The 22,383-nt window shown below is 37.1% G+C and overlaps 1 protein-coding gene across 3 annotated transcripts in view; it reads left to right on the top strand.

Moving 5' to 3' along the window:
* daam2 (dishevelled associated activator of morphogenesis 2) overlaps positions 1-22,383 on the top strand; it is a 105,173-nt gene that overhangs the window by 3,484 nt on the left and 79,306 nt on the right. For 2 of the 3 annotated variants that reach the window (XM_082143742.1, XM_082143744.1), the window contains exon 1: positions 13,734-13,997. The exons of the other annotated variant lie outside the window; for it this stretch is intronic. The gene's annotated coding sequence lies outside the window, so the exon portion shown is untranslated. Of the gene's footprint in view, positions 1-13,733; positions 13,998-22,383 lie in introns of those variants that run through there. 3 annotated transcript variants of the gene reach the window in all.

The raw sequence follows: 22,383 nt of genomic DNA on the forward strand, positions 1-22,383 counted from the left end.
GCATTTTGCATGTTTTCATGTTTCTACATGAAATATGGAAGATGTTCAGGGTTTTGACAATGTTGAAGGGCAGAAAGAGTCTAAAATGTTGATCTAATATTTAATGTTTTTTTTTTTTTTTTATGTTTTAGATTTACTGATTTTTAGATTTTTAGATTTTTAGATTTTTAGATTTTTAGATTTGTAAATTTACTGTCTGTAGCAAATGAGAAGTGCTAAAATTACTGAATGTATTTTAGACAAAGGTCATATCATTTTGAGCTTTTTTCTCAGAGATTATCACCATATTTATAATGAAATCTGCAAATAAACAAATATGTTGTTTTTCATACTGTACAATAAAATATCAGTTATTATTGTGGGATCTCCTTCAGAGCATTCGGAATCTTTAGATCTTTTTTAAATCTGTGGTTTCAAAATGAACACATTTTACTACAAACTTTGCTTATGTGATTGTTTTGAACAAGTATTAACTTTATTCAAAACATTAAAGTGTGTGAATACTGAGTGTCTTTCCCCCATGCTGGTGAACTTGCGACCCCACGGGTAAAAGCCCCCCTCGCCACCTCATACATTTATAAGATAACAAAACAAACCAATTTTATGATTTATTTTCCCACAAAAATGTGTTGCTCAATCACTGTTCAATAAAGACTATTTATGGAATCATGCACTACGGGAGTTGTGTTCATAGTGATTTTTTTTTTTTTTTTTTTTGGTAAAAATACAATTCAAATACAAATGCAATTCATTAATTAATAATTTAATACCATGGCGCATATTTGATTCAATAACTGTGTCATGGCTCCACCACCATACTTTTTTTTTTTTTTTTGTCAGGGATCAGCTGTGTTTAGTTTTTTTTTGTTGTTGTTGTTGTTTTAATAGCTATGACAGTCCTCCCCCTTTGCAGAGAGGGGTTGTGGGAAAATTCCTGCTCTGTCCGTGAGAGAAACCACCCCTCTCCCAGATTTCCCAGGGGCTCAGTGTGCAAAGCCAGAGGTCCAACTTCTCCCAGTAGCTCCTTTTGGGTTGCAGGGGTTTCCAAAATTCAGTCTGTAAAAAAAACAAAAAACATACAGATATACCAGAAGATAACTGAAAGTTTTTTCATTATATCATCAATATCACTATACATTAATGTGGCCGAAAATGTGGATTCTTAAAGAGGTCATGAAGAAATAAAGTGGAACCATGATTTACTGATTTAAAGATTTACTGACGCATAAACAGCAATAAACCATTTTGCGACAAAGAATGTCTGACTGGACGTGAGTCCTTTTCAAATATTAGGCTACTGATCCTAGATTAGACATTAGAATTAACACAGTTACTTGCATGTTGCAGTGTTACTTCATATCTTTCCGTAAAAGTCTTTGCATGCATCCATACTTGTTTGCTTGTTTGTTTCCACACATCTCTCAAATAATGCTGTAAACTACAGGGAACCTAGACAGGTAAACAACATTAAAAACTTGATTTTCACCTTTAGATGACCCCTTTAATTCAGTGAACATTAGAAAAGTCCCCCTCACTTGATTATGCACACAGATTTTACATTGTACATCGTGGCAACTTCACATACTAGTACAGTAGTACCACAGTACCGTAAAAGCTGAGGTAGATGGCCAAACCTTTTATATCACCTGTGTTTTGTGAAGTCTTATCTTTTTTTAATCTGCTCTGTAAAGAGGTAAACTGCAGAAGAAAGAAACTAACAGTCTCATTGGTTGCTCAATGGTGCATCTTCCCTTTCATTTTTGATTTGGTGTTTTCGGGATTTTCCATATTTCGTGAGAAATATGAATAATTGTGACCCAACTGGTTTTCCTTTTCAAATAGAATGGACAAATGCAGCACTATAGACTGGATTGATCTGATAAAGCCAAGTGCACGCTATAAAATAAACTGTCACCCTGTGCAAATTTGACTTGTAGTTTCTCCTCTTGTCGTCATCATGTTAATGCACATTTTACTCAACCATTGCAGACTGTGTGATTGTGTGTCATTTACAAGATCATTCTACTGTATATTGTGAGAAAGAATGGGAAAAGAACAGTGTTTTTGGGAGATGTGTGCACCTCTTGTGCTTACCTCTTTCAGTTTAATTTATCTGTTGTGATTTTGCAAAAATTTTGACCTTTTTGTCTGAAGTTGAAGAAACAGCTGGTTAAACATACAAAAGAGCAGCAATTTGATGCTGTAACATCCAAAGGGACAAGTAGAGTTAACATGATCGGTCTCATGATACGGTTGGATGATGCAGTTGTGTGGAAATGCGTTCTCGACACAGCACATCTTCTGAAGCAAAAACAACAGTAACTGAACAATGAAAACTTTCTCTATCTTTTAGAGATGTTTTAGAATGTCTATTGGTTAGAGCTGCACAATATATCGAAATATCGCATATGTATGTATATATCGCAATATGCATATCGCAACAGCTTGCAAAAAGACAAAGAGAAAATCACTCACTGCTCTCGGCTGAATAACTTTTGTAGTTTTAATAAGAATCAGTATATATTTAATTCATACAGTGAAAACTAAGCAGTGTTTTATTTTTACATTTGATTATTCAGTTTCTGTTGTTAAATAACCCTAATGTAGGGTGAACCCCTGAACCCCGTGGTTTACACTGATGTTAAAATAACACTTCTTATATCTGATGTTCACTGTCAGAAGCTGTAGGGATGTTTTCTTGTCACAAAAAGAATATGAAACACGCATGTAGGTTAAATAATTTTAAATATATTTTAAAGATAATTTAAGTTTATTTTACTCACTTTAAGCATTATCGTATCGCATATCGCATTATTTAATGAGTTATCGCATATCGCATTTTTCTTCAATATCGTGCAGCTCTACTATTGGTAATGAGGCTCATTACTTTCATGTTTTTTTATCTATTTTGCATTAGATTCCAAGTGGACTGTTGAATTAAAAGTACCGTTTATTTGTCATGGGTTTTTCAGACAATCCTTCCTTTAAAGAGCAGTGCAATAATCCATTCCTAAAAAAAAGGATCAAAACGTTCCAAAAACGTTCAAACGTTAGAAAACGATGGGTGTGCACATCATGTTTGCAGCATGAATCTTTATGGTTTGTTGCTTCCTCAAAAATATTCAAGTTAAATTCTGTCCAAGTACTTGTGTGACCTCTGACTGCTGTTTACTTCTCTTCCAGGATGGATAAACATGGAAGGGATCTACTATCTGCATTCAGGAAGTGTAGAGCTAAACAATGTTCTGGGGGCAGGCATTGGACATAAATGTTCTCCTAGTTTAGGGAATGCTTCTCTCTGTTCGTTTGGGAGTGTGTGGATAAAATCAACCTAGGCCCATCGGAAAAATTCAAAACACCAACATTCCTTTTCACACAAATTACAATTACAGGAGCAGATAAATAAACCGATTAATAATGCGTTATGTCCTCAAAACACTTTTAACATAGCGCATGATTTGTAAACATATGTATGGCTTTTCTAAGCTATTCACCTGGTACAGGATTGCACTTGCGAAACACAAGTTCCCGTGAAACACGAGTCATGGTATTAGAGCTCAAAGACTTGAAGAAGCAAGCTAAAATGGCATGGCTTTCAACGTAAACCTACATTGCTAGATTCATATTCAACTGAATGAGCTTTTAGCACCACTCACGGAGATTTCACTCGTTTCAAATATATATATATATGTTAGGGCTGTGAAAAGATAAATCGCGATTAATCGCATCCAAAATAAAAGTTTGTGTTTACATAATATATGTGTGTGTACTGTAATTAATTTGCACATGCATGTATATATTTAAGAAAAAATTATATTGATATATAATATCAATTATATATAATATATTAATATATTATATATTAATATACATTATGTATGCAAATATTTTTTAAATATATACATGCATGTGTGTGTATTTATATATACAAAATTAATTATATACAGTACACACATATATGATGTAAACACAAACTTTTATTTTGGATGCGATTAATCGCGATTAATCTTTTCACAGCCCTAACATATATATATAATTATTATTATTTTTTTATTTTTATTTTTTTAAATAACTAGTTGATAGAGTGTCAGTGAGTCTTTAGGATAGGCTTGCATCTCTTTTTCTCCCCAGAAACACTGTGTTCTGGTGTGAGGCCTTGATTCATCGCCAGGTTGCCAGGGTAATTTGCTGCAGTATATAAACGGTGAGATGTTTTGGGAGCTGTGGGCTTTGGAGCAGGAAGTCTTACGCATTCTTTATCTCCAAGCCTTTGGATGTCACTCAGGCACACGGAGCAAATTCAGCACGGCATTTCCTCTTTCCACTTCACCTTCAGGAGAAAGAGAGCTTTCAGGAGAAACCATTCAAATGACCTTTTACAAACCACCATATACAATATGACTCTTTATTTGTGTTAAATCAAAGCGAGAGAGACAACTGCAGGAAAATGTTCTTTCCTAATTTTATCTGCAATAAGTATAGAGTGCCTTTATAACTGTAGATCCAAGTAATGACCATTGAATGATGAGTCCGAGCAGGATGTGATGACTGAATCTGACTCAACTTGGCTTGGTTTTTGACCGAGCCACAAAGCTAATATAATGAACTACTTGGAGCTGTGTGACGTACCTCCGTTTTCAAAAATTGCTGCTCGCTAGTTACCGGTTATGCATGTTATAAATGTGCTAGTAGTCACCTAGCTGAGACACCACTTAAAATGAGTGTTCTTGAGAAGATTTAAAAATCAGGACATTTTCAGAGACAGGAGAAGAGATTTTCTGATTAGGGATGCTAATGCTTAATCAGTGATCGATTTTAATTGTCTTTTAAGGGTTAGTCCACCCAAACATTTTGTCATTAATTAGTCACCCTCGTGTCGTTCCAAACACGTAAGACTTTGTTCATCTTTGAAACACAAATGAAGATCTTTTTGAGAGTTTTCTGTCCCTCAGTTGACAGCTACGCAACTACCACTTTCAAGCCCCAAAAAGGTAGTAAAGTCATCATAAAAGTAATCCATGTGACTCCATTGGTTTAACCTCAATGTTATGAAGTGACACAAGTTCTTTGTTTGTGCAAAAAATATAATTTACCACTTTATTTACAAAATATTAATCACCAATAATGCATTCATTAGAGCACCACTATGCATGCATGTTGTTGTTGTTCACGCAAGAGCACACGTCGAGATGGGAGATTAATATTTTATAAATAAAGTGGGTAAATTATGTATTCTTTGCACTTCTCTGTCATCATTCTTGTCTTTATGGCTGGGATTTTATAATGTATTTTTTGCACTTCTCTGTCATCATTCTTGTCTTCATGGCTGGGATTTTATCTTGACTGATGTAGTTTGTTGTGAAGCGAGGATCTAAGAATGATGTACAGTAACATCCAGAAGATCTTGAGGGGCTGGGTCATCATATTTTTCCTTGAGGTATTGAAGGATTATTTTATTGATTGCTCTTGTGAGATCTGTGTCATCCTGATCTTCAGCGAGAGTCTTTGTGAAGTATCGTCTTGAGATAGGAGACACTAACATATTCCTCTCCAGAAAGCACATCTGTAAACACCTGGAGTGGATGAATGTCTTGCCGTGTGAGTGTTAGATGTCTTGTTTTCCAGCCTGCAGACAGGACATAATTCAAAGATTTGCATTTTGCTCCAGCATTCTTGCAATCATTTTTTCTTTGGTTCCCCGTCTTGCCGTGCACTCTCTAATCTTCCATGGCCGAGAGGGTCAAAACAATTACACTTATGAAAGCAAAATAACAAATCCGAAAACATGGCAACAAAAAAGGACCTTTAAAGTTGAAGCTGAATTATGATTGGATGAGAATAAAAGAGTGATGTAAATTTAATGTTAGCAGGCCATCCTAAAGCCAGTGTACTGTAGAGTCACGTTGCATGAGCCGGAGAACCCAACAGGCACAGCTGGTTTCAATCAGCACTCCCAAAAAAAGCACAAAGAGCTCCCTCATCTGCATTTGCAGTCTCTCTCACTGTTATTCACCCTCTGTGACTCTGTCTCTCTCTTCTCAACCGCTACTCGTATCCTTTACTGAAAGTTTGCTTCTGCTCAGAGATGCCAGGTCCATATACATACAGACACACACACACACACACACACACACACACACACACACACACTTCTTCATACTGAACTTTTTTTCTCTACATTACAGAATCCCTCAGCATTAACCTATTTGGAACTTTTAGTGCATAGCATTGGGCATAGTGGTTCCCTGTCACTTTTTTCTAATGCCGATATCTAGAGGGTAACACTTTATTTTACGGTGCCCTTGATACAGAGTAATTACTTAATTAGGTACTTAGTAATAGACGTTGTAATAACATGTAACAAAATGTACTTAACATGTAACTAAGTTATGGAACAGCCTGTACTTACAGATTGTAATTACACACATGTAATAGGCAGCTACTGTTACACATGGGTAACAAGCCGAGTTGGATGAGGTTTATAGATACACATGAAGTACACTTAAGTACATTCTTGATACACTTTATTTTACGTAGCTTATACCTGTGTAATATTATTTAATTACAATGTAATAAGGAAACTACTGCATGCATTTAAGCTGTGAACTAGTGAGTTAAATCAAACTAAGGCAGAGAAAGATAAGGTATGTATACACAAAGTACACTTAAGTACATTCTTGATACACTTTATTTTACGTAGCTCATCCCTGTGTAACATTATGTAATTACAATGTAATTAGGAAACGACTGCATGCATTTAAGCTGTGAACTAGTGAGTTAAATCCAAGTAAGGCAGAGATGGATAAGGTATGTATACACAAAGTACACTTAAGTACATTCTTGATACACTTTATTTTACGTAGCTTATACCTGTGTAATATTATGTAATTACAATGTAATTAGGAAACTACTGCATGCTAGAGTTCTCAACGGGCCTGAAAATTACAACCCGACCCGACCCGGCCCGTGGTTTTTAAAGCCCGGACCCGATGTAACCCGACACATCAACTTGAATTATCTGCCCGAACCCGCGTTTTTTTTTTTTTTTTTTTCTTCATACACCTATTATCATGACCAGCAGACGGGAATTCAAATCAACCTTTAATGTTCACGCCTTTTAACAATACAAACAATAAACACTTTCCAGACCTCTGATTTTCCCACTCCTGTAGTAGCGACGGTGAATTCACCTGCGGCAAGTTTACTTTTCACCAACTCCATCTTCTCCAGGCTAAAGGCTTGCACGCAGCGGCGTCAGGTCTGCCCCCACCCCTCTCCATGATGCACGTTGCACGCAGCAGCCAGACTTTCTTTACGGTGAACAGCAGCGATGATTAATAAAAAATTGTTTGTTGTTGTTGTTTTTTTCACTGAGCGGAAAAGATTAAGCCCGAGGTCTGACCCGACCCGAGTCATTTGCTTATATTTCCGACCCGAACCCGGACCGAACCCGCGGGTCCCGTCGGGTTTGTCGGGCCGACCCGACCCGTTGAGAACTCTACTGCATGCATTTAAGTTGTGAACTAGTGAGTAAAATCAAACTAAGGCAGAGATGGATAAGGTATGTATACACAAAGTACACTTAAGTACATTCTTGATACACTTTATTTTACGTAGCTCATCCCTGTGTAATATTATGTAATTACAATGTAATTAGGAAACTACTGCATGCATTTAAGCTGTGAACTAGTGAGTTAAATCAAACTAAGGCAGATAAAGATAGGGTATGTATACACAAAGTACACTTAAGTACATTCTTGATACACTTTATTTTACGTAGCTTATCCCTGTGTAATATTATGTAATTACAATGTAATTAGGAAACTACTGCATGCATTTAAGCTGTGAACTAGTGAGTTAAATCAAAGTAAGGCAGAGATGGATAAGGTATGTATACACAAAGTACACTTAAGTACATTCTTGATACACTTTATTTTACGTAGCTTATACCTGTGTAATATTTTGTAATTGCAATGTAATTAGGAAGCTAATGCATGTATTTAAGCTATGATCTAGTGGGTTAATTCAGATGGATACCATTTGTAGATACACAGGAAGTGCACTTTAGTACAATCTTGATACACTTTACTTTATGTTACATACAAGTAATGTGTATGTAATATGTAACAGACTCGGCTTGTTACACATGTGTAACAGTAGCTGCCTATTACATGTGCGTAATTACAATCTGTAAGAATAGGCTGTTCCATAACTTAGTTACATGTTAAGTACATTTTGTTACATGTTATTACAAAGTCTATTACTAAGTAATTAATTAAGTAATTACTCTGTATCAAGGGCACCGTAAAATAAAGTGTTACCGAGTTTGGTTCCTGTATCTATTTGAGCTCTAAATACATAGGAAATCGGCCATTGATACGTATGCTCTTTTTTTTTTTTTTTTTTTGCATATGTTTATGTTCTTAACCCTCTGGGGACCAAGCTGTTTTTGGGGCCCTTGAGATGTTCTGACATGCTCTGACATTTGTGCTTTTTTCAGTTATTTATAAACATGTTAATGGCAAAGGTGTAAATTCACTCTATATAGCACAAACAGGCCTACCATAATATGCGAGCAACATGTATGTAGATGTTTGTATTTTTAAGAGAATAATGTTTATGCGTGGTTATTTAAAAAAATAAAAATGAAAGTTGCTGAAATAAGACCACAAAACTCATACAAAATATGTGCCCACAAGACTTTTGACTAATGGATGTTGTCCCTTTCAGTTCTAGCTTCAAAATTATGTGAAAATAGTCTTGCTTTATCGTTCACAAAAAAAAAAATACATTGATTTAAATGGTGTAAAACAGGTTTTGCTTGGAAAGCCAATATGCGAGGGGGAGGAGTAGTTTACACCTTAGTCCCACCCACTCTGCATAATGACTCTGCATAATTAGCCATTCATTCAGGTGTGACACTGACTGAGCCACAATGCAAAGACAAAATATATATTTTGAAGAAGACTTATATTGACCATTTAAGATTTTGCTTACATCTATCTTGTAAATATGTTTAGCTATTTTATTAAAAAGGTTACAATTACAACAATAATTACAATTTCAGCAATATTTCTGCAAAAAAGTACTCTTTCTTTGTAAAAAAAAAAAAAAAAAAGATTATAGGCCTACATTTTATCATATGTATTCATTAGTTTGAATATAGCCAACATTGGAACATCTTAGTCTATGACTTTATTTTTGACAATGTGTGTTTGTATTATGTACGCATCTACGGTGGAAACAAATTTCCTCTCGAGGACAAATAAAATCTATCTAAAAAATATCAAACATGATGCACCTGGAGTCTTCTCAAACTGTTGCTGTTTCTGATAGTCAGCATGTCAATGGCTGTTCAAATCAAAGTGTGTTCACTGACGGTTAAGGGTTTTATTTTATAAGTATTCTACATTGACAGTCGGACTGTCTAAAATGAGAGCAATGTGTAGCTTTGAATCGCAGAAGAGAGTTGATGGATTTCCAAGCCTTTGAGGAGCAAGAGTCATGTAAAACTGTGTGAGATATGAAACGAACTTGAGAGTTATGTTTTCTAAACTACATGCATATATGACAATAGTTGAATAGTATTATAATTGTGAATGCCACAAAGCATTTTAAGTTCACTTAAATTAATGCTTTGTGCCACAAAGCATTTTCAGTGTGGTTAACTGGTGTTATTTTAGCGAGGCTTGAAACTGAACTCTTGAATGGTTTGAATCTCTTGAGACAATGACACTGTGGAAATTTTGTTATTCTGTAAGATAAACAGGAAGTGAGCGTTTGGTTCATTTTGAAGAAAGTTGGTGCAGAGTCATGTTGGTGAATTCTGTGGAGTTTAAATGCAACGTGTTTAAAGAAAGAGCTAAAGTTTGTCACGATACCAACATTTCATGAATAGGCCTACGTGATTTGGTGAGGATTTGGTCTCTTCTGGCCAAACAAACCAACATGGTGTGATTGATTATGATTCTAGACTGCATCACGAGTCAAGACTGTGGATTTAGATCATTCAGAATATTCCATCCAGTTCTTTGTGCTTGAGGATTGTCCACCAGAGAGAGCCACAGGATAAGAAATCTCTTTAGGTGTCATCGATTAAAATCTGTGTAATGGTTCAACAGAGTGATTTGTAGTCATAAAATGCATAAAAATCCATTATAGTTGAATATAATCAGTTTGCAAAGACGTCTGCAATTTCCAAAAATGGTTATAGACCATTTAGTATATTTATCCTTCCTAATGCTATCGAAAACTTTTGCTTAAAACTAAATGTATTGCCGTCTAATTAAAACAAAGAGACAAAATTGTCTTTTAATAAAATACATAGACTAATACTTCTATAAAGAGACACTTAAAGACTTTTACTGCATTTGAAAAGAGACATGGCCATTGCATCACTGTATTGTCTACATGAGTTGTTAGTGCCGTTTATGACTATATTTAAAATGTAGAATGGCTCTTTCCACACCCTCTTAAATGAGTGTACACATTCTTTCCTGTCAGATGTTCAGTCAGAGTGTTCTGTATGCGCCCTAAAGCGGTCAGGACACAATACACAGTGAAAATATATCTGTGCTGAACTTATTCTTAACCTCTGGGCAAATTCCAATCGTAAGTGAGCATCCCTGTCCCCTACTCACTCCTCACTACTCACGCAGAGCCCTTGAAGTGGGGACTTTGGAGGAAGCAGGGCACTTGTGTGTCATGATGAAGCTGTGTGGAACGCACTTGGCGAAGGGAGCAATGAAAGACCACGTAATTTCCTCATTAGCTTCACATGGAATGTTACCATGACAAAACTAGGCAGCGAGAAGGAATATCTTATGATTGCTGTTAATACACTGTAAATGCAAACATGGTATTTAATTAAAAATAGTAAATTGACCTTAATAAAAAAATTTTTCAACCTGCTATTAACACTCACTTTTAGTAAGTTACTTGTACTTTGAGGTTGAAAAATCTTACCAGCTCAGTCTACTTGAGCTGGATTCATTTAGAAAAAGTAAGTTTATGACCTGTGGGCATGCGCAGATCAGTCCTCTCTACGCTAGACGGCGATATATGGCCACGCCAAGACCCGCCCTTCAATAGCTACTATTGGCCAGGCGTCCATGCTTACACAAGGCAACATAACCTGATTTGTACAGGTCCTATCCCCTATAGATAAGAAATGGGTGAGAGAAAAGGCCACAGGTTGGACCCAAACCTGGGCATCTGCAACAAGGACCCATTCAAGGAAATTGGTTTCTTTAAAGGTGCTCTAAGCGATCCCGGGAGTCGTAACTTCTTGTTGACATTCGAATTGTTGTCAAACAAAACGGAGGCTAGCTAGACCCTCCCTCCTCCTCATCCCGTCTCCTCCCTCCTCCCCTCCCTTCCGGCATTAAGGAAATAGCTAAAAATAGCTGCATAGTTCTAGCTAATTACATCCTTGTGTTGGTTTGGCGAACATGAACGTCAGTTTAGAAAGAAAGATGGATTTACCTGTTCTGCAAAAACAGAGCAACTGAATGTCGGATTGGAAGCCCTTCTGCCGGCGGAGTTCTCGACACCTTTCGAAGGTTTTTCCGATGTAAATTCGGGACTTCACGCGTTCCTTTTCCTTGTCCCTCTTCTTTGCAATTTGTTCATCGAAACGTCGTCTCTTTGGTCGTGTGACGGCCATAATTCAAACTTCCCTCTTCATGCTTCTCTCTCCTCCACAACCCCTTCATGTGTACGCGCACAATAACCCCCCAAACCCCACCCTCCAATGCTTCTTGTCGGTGATTGGCTGGAGCACTGTTTGTTGTGTTTCGTGGTGCGGGTGAGCCCAGATTGTTTTTGTTGCCGTTTGTGGAGCCTGTGGTGTCTAGAGAGACCGCGTTTTTTTACAGTGTGTTCAGGGGACAGGCAGCTAGCGGATAGTGAGGAGATGTTTGCTGTATGTGACAAAAAAATGTTGGGCCTAAAAAACGCGTCACATCACTTAGAGCACCTTTAATTTAAGTGAACTTGAAAAATGAGTGAGCAGAACTAAAAGTGTTAAGTTGTATTTAGTTATTCTAAGTGGGGTTAAATTTATATCAAGCAATCCACACAAAATATAAAAATTAAGTTAACACTGAGCATGGCTATTAAGTTACATGAACATAAAAAAAACGTGCTAGTGGTACTACTTGATTTAGTACTGCACACTTACAATAAACAAGTTTTTCTAACTCACTAATCTTAAGATTACTTTGCTTAATTTTTTTGAGGCAACGAGTTTGCATACTTTTTTTTAAGTAAGGTCAACTAATTACATTTTACAGTGTATGATACAAATAAATGTATGTATAATGAACTTAAAATATGCTTTATGTGTGTGTGTGTCTGTGTATTCCCAATCTGCTCTTAACTTTGTAAGTTAAGCGTTAAACACATAAAGCCTTAAAATAATATGAAATGCATTACGAATGTGTGTATATCACAATAAAACGAAACAAATGAATAGTTCAGCCATGAAACTCTGTTTGCATTCAGATTGATTCAGTCAATGTTATGTTTCCAGCCAATTGATTTTACATATTCATTGTCCCAATATATCCTCGATGCATCTAAACGAATACACTATCACTGTGAGTTCTCTTTCTAGCCCTCCACCTCCCCAGCACCACCTGCCTAGATCTGCTTTTGGGCAGGGGGGGCTCTCCCGCTCTCCCTCTCTCCCCCTCTCCCCTCTCCCCCTCTGTCTCTCTCTCCCTCTCTCTCTCTCTCCCTCTCTCTCTCTCTCCCTCTCTCTAGCAGCATCAGCAGCAACATGTGTCCTTTTATTTTTTGCTCTGAGCATTTAGCAATTCATATTTGCTCTGCAGCAGCAGCGTAGCAGATCTAGTCTGCCAAGACCAAATCTATGTACATTTTTTATTTTCATTAACAAAATGTTTGCCAAGTTGTCATGACTGAACTTGAATTATTCTGTTTATATGTCAACTCCAACTCTCCTGCCATATCTAGATTAAAATGAATTGCGAGGACTTGTCACCCTGGGTCACATGACCAGAAACGATTAAATTACTTCCTCGAAATAACCATTGCATGTTCCCTTCGCTAACGGACTTGTGGAAGGGCCCTTCGTGAAGGGATTCAGTTGTTCACTTTCGTTTGAAACGCCTTTTCCTGAAGGGCCCTTCAAGGGTGCAAAAACGTCGTTTGGAATTCGTCCTCTAACTCAATCACTGGCGAGTGAAATCTAACAATTTATTAGCCAATGTCTAACGATTGACACTGAGTTGCCTAGAGCGAAATTTAGTCACGTATGCAAGTGATCTACTTGCAATGTTGACATGCATAATAAGGATGAAACAGTGTGAACTTGACTTGTTTAGCTGAGATTTGGTGGGTCGTGCACCCCATTTACATCAGATTTTTTAAAATCCTAGCGTTGCTATACATGAATATAGTTCCCATATATCTCCAGCCTTTTTCTCTGACAGCCTGAGTTGGGAATGTGGAGATTGGAAGGTTGTAGAAAAGACTCATTCCCTCTCACTCCATCTCTTCTCATGCTGGTTTACAGATACACTGTCATGTGCTAAACCCGGATTCCAGAGAAGGAGAAAGGGAGGGGAGTGAGTGAGTGAGAGAGAGAGAGAGAGAGAGAGAGAGAGAGAGAGAGAGAGAGAGAGAGAGAGAGAGAGAGAGAGAGAGAGAGAGAGAGAGAGAGAGAGAGAGAGAGAGAGAGAGAGAGAGAGAGAGAGAGAGGAGAGCGATGTGAGAGAGGGAGGGAGCAATGTCAACAGCTTTGATTCCAGCACAGTCAGCTGAAATCCAGGCTCTGGCGGAGTAGCTCTCTGGACGCTCTGGGTTGGAAGTATCATTTTAAAGCGCAGATTCAACAACAGTTTCAAGTAAAAGAAAAGGAGAAACGTGTGAGAAGACTGGGATGCACAGATTTAAAGGGCACTAGGAAACATTCTGGCTTACAGTGAGTAGGGCAAGGATGGTATATCCGAAAGGGCTGGTCTCTGAAGTGGGTGAGTGCATCCTTCCATTCTGGTGCATTTTATGGCTAAAGACCTTTTTACAAGATCGAATACTCATCTTTAGTGCATTAAAGGCATTTTAAATTAAGAAGGAGGGTTATATGAGGACTGTTTAAATGGCAGATGTAAGCTGTCTGTCAAAAAAGAAAGTGTGCGGCTGTTTCCATGCCTGTGACAGCGCCATCCATATTTGAGACGGGAAAGGTGGCATGTTTAGAAATTAAGGATGAGAATTGAAGTGTTATTCATTTAGAATTATATAAAACTCCACTCCTGATTCATAATATGATATGATAAATCTACACGGAGCAAAATAAAACCTGCTAATGACAGACAAAGTCTCGATGTTGGGACATTTCTTTGGGAGAATCTCCCAAGTTCCTGGTTTCTGTTAAAGTGTCTCTGAACAGTGTCTGTTCCCTTGTGAGGGTCTTTGGTCAGTCATACATTTTTGAGATGGTAAGGACAGAGTTGTGCTCTCTCATCTGGAAAAGGCTATAACAAGCATGGTTGCACTTTATTTTACAGTACTTGCACTTTCAATGTACTTTCAGTGTACTTGCCCACAAAGGTACTGAGGGTTACACTTTATTTTAAGGTGTCATTGTCACAGTGTAATTATATATTTAAGTACTGAGTAATATTAATTGAGAACATGTACTTACTATAGGGCAGGGGTGCCCAATCCTGCTCCTGCCGATCGACTGTCCTGCACAGTTCATCTCTAACCCTAATCAAACACACCTGCCTTTAATTTTCAAGTGATCCTGAAGACCTTAATTGGTTGCTTCAGGTGTGTTTGATTAGGGTTGGACATGAACTGTGCAGGACAGTCGATCGGCAGGAGCAGGATTGGGCACCCCTGCTATAGGGTTAGGGTAGCATTAGGGTTTGGTTGAGGGTTAGTTGCATGTAATTATGCATAAGTTGCTGTTATTACTATGGTAAGTACATGTAATAAAGTGTGACCGTACTGAGTAGTGTAAGGTAACTACATGGGTTAAGTAAAGGTTTAGGGGTAGGTTCAGGGTAAGTACCTAGTTAGTGTCATTACTACAATAAGTACATATGCTGCATATGCAAAACAGGACTGTAAAATAAAGTACATCCACACGCATATATCACTACCTTGAAATCAATTAAGTGCAGTCTCCCACAAAGATGCTCATTCCGCACTCAATCCTATCTGTTGTTCTTCAACCATGCAAATGGCTTTTCCTGGCACAGCATGTTTACAATTCACATGAGTGGAACCAAGCGACATATGGAGAGAACTGTGAATGTACATAAGGACATTAAAGGGGTCTTGAACGTCATTTTCTTTTTGTCTCATGTTTCCTGAGGTTCAAAACTGTCATCATTTAGAAATTATAGGCCACTCTAACCCCTGATTTAAAAAACTCAATGTCTATTTTAAGACTTCAATGTAAACGCACACTGGTATGCTTGTGTAACGTCTTTGTATGATATTGATAATTTTATGATAATAACATTTTAATTATTACTGCATCAAACTCCAATGGTGAAAAAAAGTTCACTTGTCACAAAATAAATCACACATTTGATGTCTGTCTGAGAGCATGAGCAACACCTATGGTTTAGGGGTGAGCGATTAGACTCACGATAACAACTTGTATCTCAATATAGTTATTTTATTTTGATATTAAAAATAAGAACATCAAATGCAAATTACAAATAATAGGACAAATACAATACAAGAAAGATATCAGATAAAATGGACAGGGCATTCATTTATTCAGGCACAGACTATTTAACAGTAGTATGCAAGTAAGAAATACTACAGAAATTGAATAATCAAATGTGAAAATATAACACTACATAGTCGTCACTGTATGAATTAAAGATACATTGGTCCTTATTAAAAACCATAGGATTATTCAATCAAGAGCAGATTCTCGTTTTCTTTTGTTGTTTGATCAGCAGGTACAGTATATAAGGCTGCTGTCACTTTAAGCTAATGCATGTATCCAACATACTGATACACATTCAATTTTCTCTCAGCGGACTGTGTTTATGTGAATACTTGCCAATGTGGGCATTTAGGCCTAGAATTTATTCTGTGTGTATTTGACCGTTCAATCACCGAAGTCGCAAATCATCACATTCTGTGTTGGCTTTCTGTCACTTCGCACACATTACTTGCCTTAATGCTTTTACAGAATTGAAAGTGTGCCATCGATGGGATTTGAACTAAATAAGAAAACAGGTTTTATGTCCACACTACAGGATGCCCAGGTGTTTGATGTGGGGCACTGTGTGATCAGGTTTCTCTCACAGCCCCAGTGACATATGGGAAATGCCCTGTACAGTCTACTGGAATGTTAAACATCTAACAACTAACCAGTAACTCTGGGTATAAATAGTGTCCAGTTCAGACCAGTCAATGATCTATTTGTGGGAGTCTCAGAAACGGCTGCTTGGGAAGAAGTGTCTCAGTGGGACAACATGCTTGAGAGTGTCCCGAATTCCACTTCATGCCCATATACTGTAAACATCTGCACTGTTTCTGGCAGGCTGACTTTATAAACAGCTTGTTTATTGCAAGGCGTTTAAGGACAGATACCTCCGGGAAACCTGGAGTGTGGAACGCTAAAGATCTGGAAAAGTGTTCTGGATATTATTGGAAGACTTGAGGGAATGATTAAGTCAGGTTGAATAATTTACGCCACCAGTTTTAGTTGGCAACTTTTCACTTCTAAATTTATCGAGTTAACATGTAAAACTGCTTGCAATATAATAGTCTCTTTCAACCAAGAGTATGTTTTGAATTAATTGCACAGCTCGAAATATTAGGAATTTTGTATTTTACCATGGTAGACCAAAGAAGAGTGTTAAAGAAGAGTGTGTACCATACTTTTTAGTCAAGTCAAGTCAAGTCCCATTTATTTATATAGCACCAGAGACACCCTGTGCAATTTGGAGGCCCGTATCAAAGAAACCCCATTAGAAAGAAAGATATTGTATGCAATGCCTAATGATTAATAGTCCATAAACGCATTATATCTTCCACTATCCACACATTCTATCTCTTTTGAACTATTGCTACAATCACGACCAAACATAAAAAACAGCATTTAATCTTCGTCACTCTCTCTGCCCCCTCAGCTAAAATAAAATTATACTTTTAAATATGAAACTAAAACCACCAGTAGATGGTGGCAAATCATTATCTTACTGAGCAAGTCATTGAATCATTCAGTCAAAAGATTAATTCAAAACGGCTGACAAAGAAACTAGGTGTGCGTCTCATTTCTTATGTGTGCATCTCCGTTTCCTTTCTTTGCGTCTCATCTCCATCCCTGTTAGTATGCGAGGAAGCGAAAGAAAATGAGGACGGAGGAATCTAAGGAAATCCTAATTCAAACTGGAATATTCTTGATCACAAAAGCGTCACTTCAAAGTGGCATCAGCTGCGCTTGAGGGATCTGCCCTTATGTTGTTGAAGTTGAAGATATGCATAATAAATAATAATAAAGCAAGATGCCCTGTTGAAATATATGAGATTTAGCATAAACTGCAACGGTAACATGTTGATTCAATTCAGTTCAATAACTGTGTCAATGTTGCGTAGTTCATCAATGATTACAAAAGCAGATCATTTATCCATATCGTTTCAGGTCAAGTTTTTGTTCTCATCCGATAGTGCCAGTACAGTCAGGTCGATAACATTTCCTGAATATTGTTTGTCTTTTAAGCCCCAAATGAGCAAGCCAGTGGTGACAGTAGCGTGGAGCCAAAACTCCATCAGTGGACAGAAGTGGGAAAAAAAAGAACCTTGGGAGAAACTCTGGAGTTCAGTTCTCTTCTGGCATTAAGCAAATTCCTTCATGCATCATGTGTTTTTGTGTAAACACTGCATTACTCTGCAAAAGTCTGTGTTAAAAATGGAGACCACTGTGTTTGTCATTTTACTCCTTCAGACAGTGACGCTTGGATGAATTTTCTACTCTAAATGTAAATCCATCACATCCTTGACCTCTGATTTCTATAATGCTCTCTGAAGTCTTCGTTAAAGGAGAGAAACACGACAGCTGCGTTGTAAACTCCACTGTCAAACTGACGTATTGCAATTTGTAGTCCTCTGTTTTAATCGTAAGAATTCTTGTTAAAGTGAATGAATTCACAATGACCAGAAGCAGATGTTGGAACCAAGCGACATATGGAGAGAACTGTGAATGTACATAAGGACATTAAAGGGGTCTTGAACGTCATTTTATTTTTGTCTCATGTTTCCTGAGGTTCAAAACTGTCATCATTTAGAAATTATAGGCCACTCTAACCCCTGATTTAAAAAACTCAATGTCTATTTTAAGACTTCAATGTAAACGCACACTGGTATGTTAGTGTAACGTTTTTGTATGATATTGATAAAAGGAACCAGACAAACATTTTTATTATTACTGCATCAAACTCCGATGGTGAAAAAAAAGTTCACTTGTCGCAAAATAAATCACACATTTGATGTCTGTTTGAGAGCATGAGCAACACCTATGGTTTAGGGGTGAGCGATTAGACTCACGATAACAACTTGTATCTCAATATAGTTATTTTATTTTGATATTAAAAATAAGAACATCAAATGCAAATTACAAATAATAGGACAAATACAATACAAGAAAGATATCAGATAAAATCGACAGGGCATTCATTTATTCAGGCACAGACTATTTAAGAGCAGTAAGAAATACTACAGAAATTGAATAATCAAATGTGAAAATATAACACTACATAGTCGTCACTGTATGAATTAAAGATACATTGATTCTTATTAAAACCATAGGATTAGAGCAGATTCTCGTTTTCTTTTGTTGTTTGATCAGCAGGTACAGTATATAAGGCTGCTGTCACTTTAAGCTAATGCATGTATCCAACATACTGATACACATTCAATTTTCTCTCAGCGGACTGTGTTTATGTGAATACTTGCCAATACGGGCATTTAGGCCTAGAATTTTCCACTCTTAATGTAAATTTCTATAATGCTCTCTGAAGTCTTCGTTAAAGGGGAGAAACACGACAGCCGCGTTGTAAACTGCACTGTCAAACTGACGTATTGCAATTTGTAGTCCTCTGTTTTAATCGTAAGAATTCTTGTTAAAGGGAATGAATTCACAATGACCAGAAGCAGATGTTGACATGGTTTGAATTTATGAGAGAGAATGTATGAAACAGGGTTTATCAACATTCTTTGCGGATCCTTGCTTTTCTAGTAGTTTAGCAGAATTGTTTAAACTTTCAGAAAGGCACATTCAGAAGCTCTATTAGCAAATGGCCAGTTGTTTGTTGGGCTGTCATCATCTGCAAGAAAGCAACACTGCAAGAGGGGTGGATGTTAATGTTAATGTTGATAGTTATGTGTGCAGTTGACAGAGTAACTGTTCACACAACTGAAAAATAGCCAAATTAATCGGTACCACATTGAGTCAAGGACTTGTGAAACAAAATCTAGTCAGGAAATCTGTATTGATCCTCAGCCCTCAAAAAGGTTATGATTCTTTAAATCTAATTAAAATGTCAATTTCCCCAATAATTGTGTTTTATGCTTTAAACAATATCGGATAACAACATGATTATTAAAGTTACTCTCGGTCCGAGGAGCCGACCCATTTCAATTCAACAACAATGATGTGAAGTAGTTTGGATGTAAATTTGAATGTCAGAAGCTGTGAGATGTTTGCAGTGATTTAATCAGCGGCAGTGTGTTGAAGCTACGCAAGCTACGTACATATCACAAAAAGATGCATTGACACACAGTGATTAGAGGTGGCAAAAACATGTACACAGAATTAACTATTACAAAAAAAAAAAAAAAAGATAAAATATGAAATTATATTAAAAAATATATATTTTGTCATTACGCATTAAAAACATTTTTGGGACCATTCACAAAGCATTCTTGCCTCTGTCTATGCTATATTCGTTCATTTATTTAAGTCATATCTAGCATGCTTTTGTATGTATTTTAGAAAGCTTCAAACAGAATTGGAAGCAGGCTATGGGTAACAGCTTGGCTCAGGTTTTTACTGTGAAATGTTTTTGATTGCTCCTTCCCCAAAGGCTGTAGTCTTTCTCTTATCTTACATGAGGAGAGAGAGGAAGTGATTTGGAGAGAATAGAGGAGAGATAGGACGGGTTGGGTTTGCTCGGCATCATCTCTGTTGCACGTAGGCACTTAAAGGTCCTCCTTCATAGATGTGATACAACTCAGATCATGCCACTGGTCAATGACCTTTCTGTAATCCTGTAACTCAAACAGTAAGTTAAGGTGCTGTATGCCTTCCATGCAGTATAAGTCACTTTTGTATAAAAGCGTCTGCCAAATGCATTCATGGCATGTAAATACTCCTTCCCCTTCATAGATTTATCATCTCCAGTCCCCTCGTTCTAAGTTATGTTTTTCGTTGGCTTGAAATATGGTCATCTATCAGTTTTGAATATAATCTGCATAACAATGTGTAGTTTTAGTAAGACGGTTGGTGCACATGTGTTGTATTAAAATGTCTGTGTATGCATGGCAGGCATGCGATTATGTGAGTCAAAGCAGATGAGATAAATCAACCCATGTTTGCATGCAGCCAGCCAATACTTTAGCCCTGTTATTTATGCAATGCCCTCTGTCCTTCCATATTCAACTCCCCTCTGCACGCACACATACACACGTGCCAAAAGACACACAACTGACACACAACAGCAGTCAATGACCTGAATGCTATATTGACCATTTTCCCATTATAGTCCCATTGTCCCAGATGCAAACTATAAAGCAGCAAAGAAAACATGTTGGTCACATTCTTAATAAATGTTGCACCAATTATTGCAATATGTTGCTTTCTCAATATCTGGTGTGATGCATTTGACAGTTTAAGATAGATTTTAACATGTTTTCACATGGTAACATCGTTAACAAACCAGGCGTATGCCATCTTCCGTCCCACGATCTCGCTTACAAGCAGGGTAGTGTTGTCACGATACCAAAATTATTGTTTCGATACCGATACCCAGGGCCGGCGCGTCCATATAGGCGAACTAGGCAATTGCCTAGAGCGGCACTTTTGTAAGGGCGGCAAAATGTGTACCAATCGGGAATGAACAATTCACAAAATGATTTGCTGAGCTGCCGCTGCGCGGCCCCGCGCCGCCCCGCCCCCTGCTCTCACGAGTCATGACTAATGACTAAGTGATGGTAAGTTCGGATAATTTTACTGACTCTCTTGTTCGATCTCGTTCATAAAAATGAACGAATCTTTATTTGAGTCATTTCGTTCATTTAAGTGGCTTTAAATGTTACACAGCCAAAATCCCCGATCACATCCACCTACGCATATAGTATATGTATATATTTGCTTCCTCTTGGCCTAAAGTGTTCCTGCAACGGGAGTGTTCTCTGGCTAGAGCGCAGAAGAGCGGAGTTTGTATGGACAGAAGTGCATGCCTGAGCTTGTGTTTTGGGTTAAGCTGCGTTGCTTTCACATTGTGGAAAATATAACAATAGAAACAAAATATAGGCTATTAGCCTTTTTACCCATTATTATCAATCTAAATTAATCTCGATTTTAATTTAACTTAATTTCGTTTTTCTTTATGTAAATTTCGTTTTTCTTTATTTAAATTTCGTTTTACTTTATTTAAATTTCGTTTTTTCTTTATTTAAATTTTAAATTTTGTTTTTTCTTTATTTAAATGTTTTTTTTTCTTTATTTAAATTTCGTTTTTTTCTTTATTTAAATTTTACATTTAGTTTTTTTCTTTATTTAAATTTTGTTTTTCTTTATTTAAATTTTGTTTTTCTTAATTTAAATCTACCCTTTACTGTGTCAGTAATTTGTTAGGGACTGTTCATTTTTTATTTAAGGGGCCACCGGAGGAGTTTTGAGATCTGTTGTCAAAAAAGACATGACCCTCCCTTCGCCAGCAATACATTTTTCTATGACCCTCCAAAATGTTTGTGAAAAAAGGCATGACCCTCCCCGATAATGTATTGATTAGCCTACTTCTGTACTGGTTTGCGCTTGGCAAAGATGTTCAGATAGCCATTGTTTTTTGTTTTTGTTTTTTTTCTAAACCATAAACTCTTGCTTTCTCATCTTACTAGGGCTGTAACGATAGACCAAACCTACGATTCGGTTCGTATCACGATTTTTGATTTTAGATTTGAAAAAAAATCATGTTTTCGGTGCTGATGGTGAACATGTGGGTGGCGCTGCCAATAAAGCATCTAAAAGCTGTCACAAAGAACCAGCAAAAGTAATGATTATTAATATGTCAAATATAGCAAGGAAACATTTTAATTGTTTATTAATAAACACGTGTTTTCTGTGTCGACTGCAAAGATGAAGTTGACGATGCGTCGCGATCT

The sequence above is a fragment of the Leuciscus leuciscus genome (assembly GCF_965113295.1).
Source record: "Leuciscus leuciscus genome assembly, chromosome: 17".
Classification (NCBI taxonomy): domain Eukaryota; kingdom Metazoa; phylum Chordata; class Actinopteri; order Cypriniformes; family Leuciscidae; genus Leuciscus; species Leuciscus leuciscus.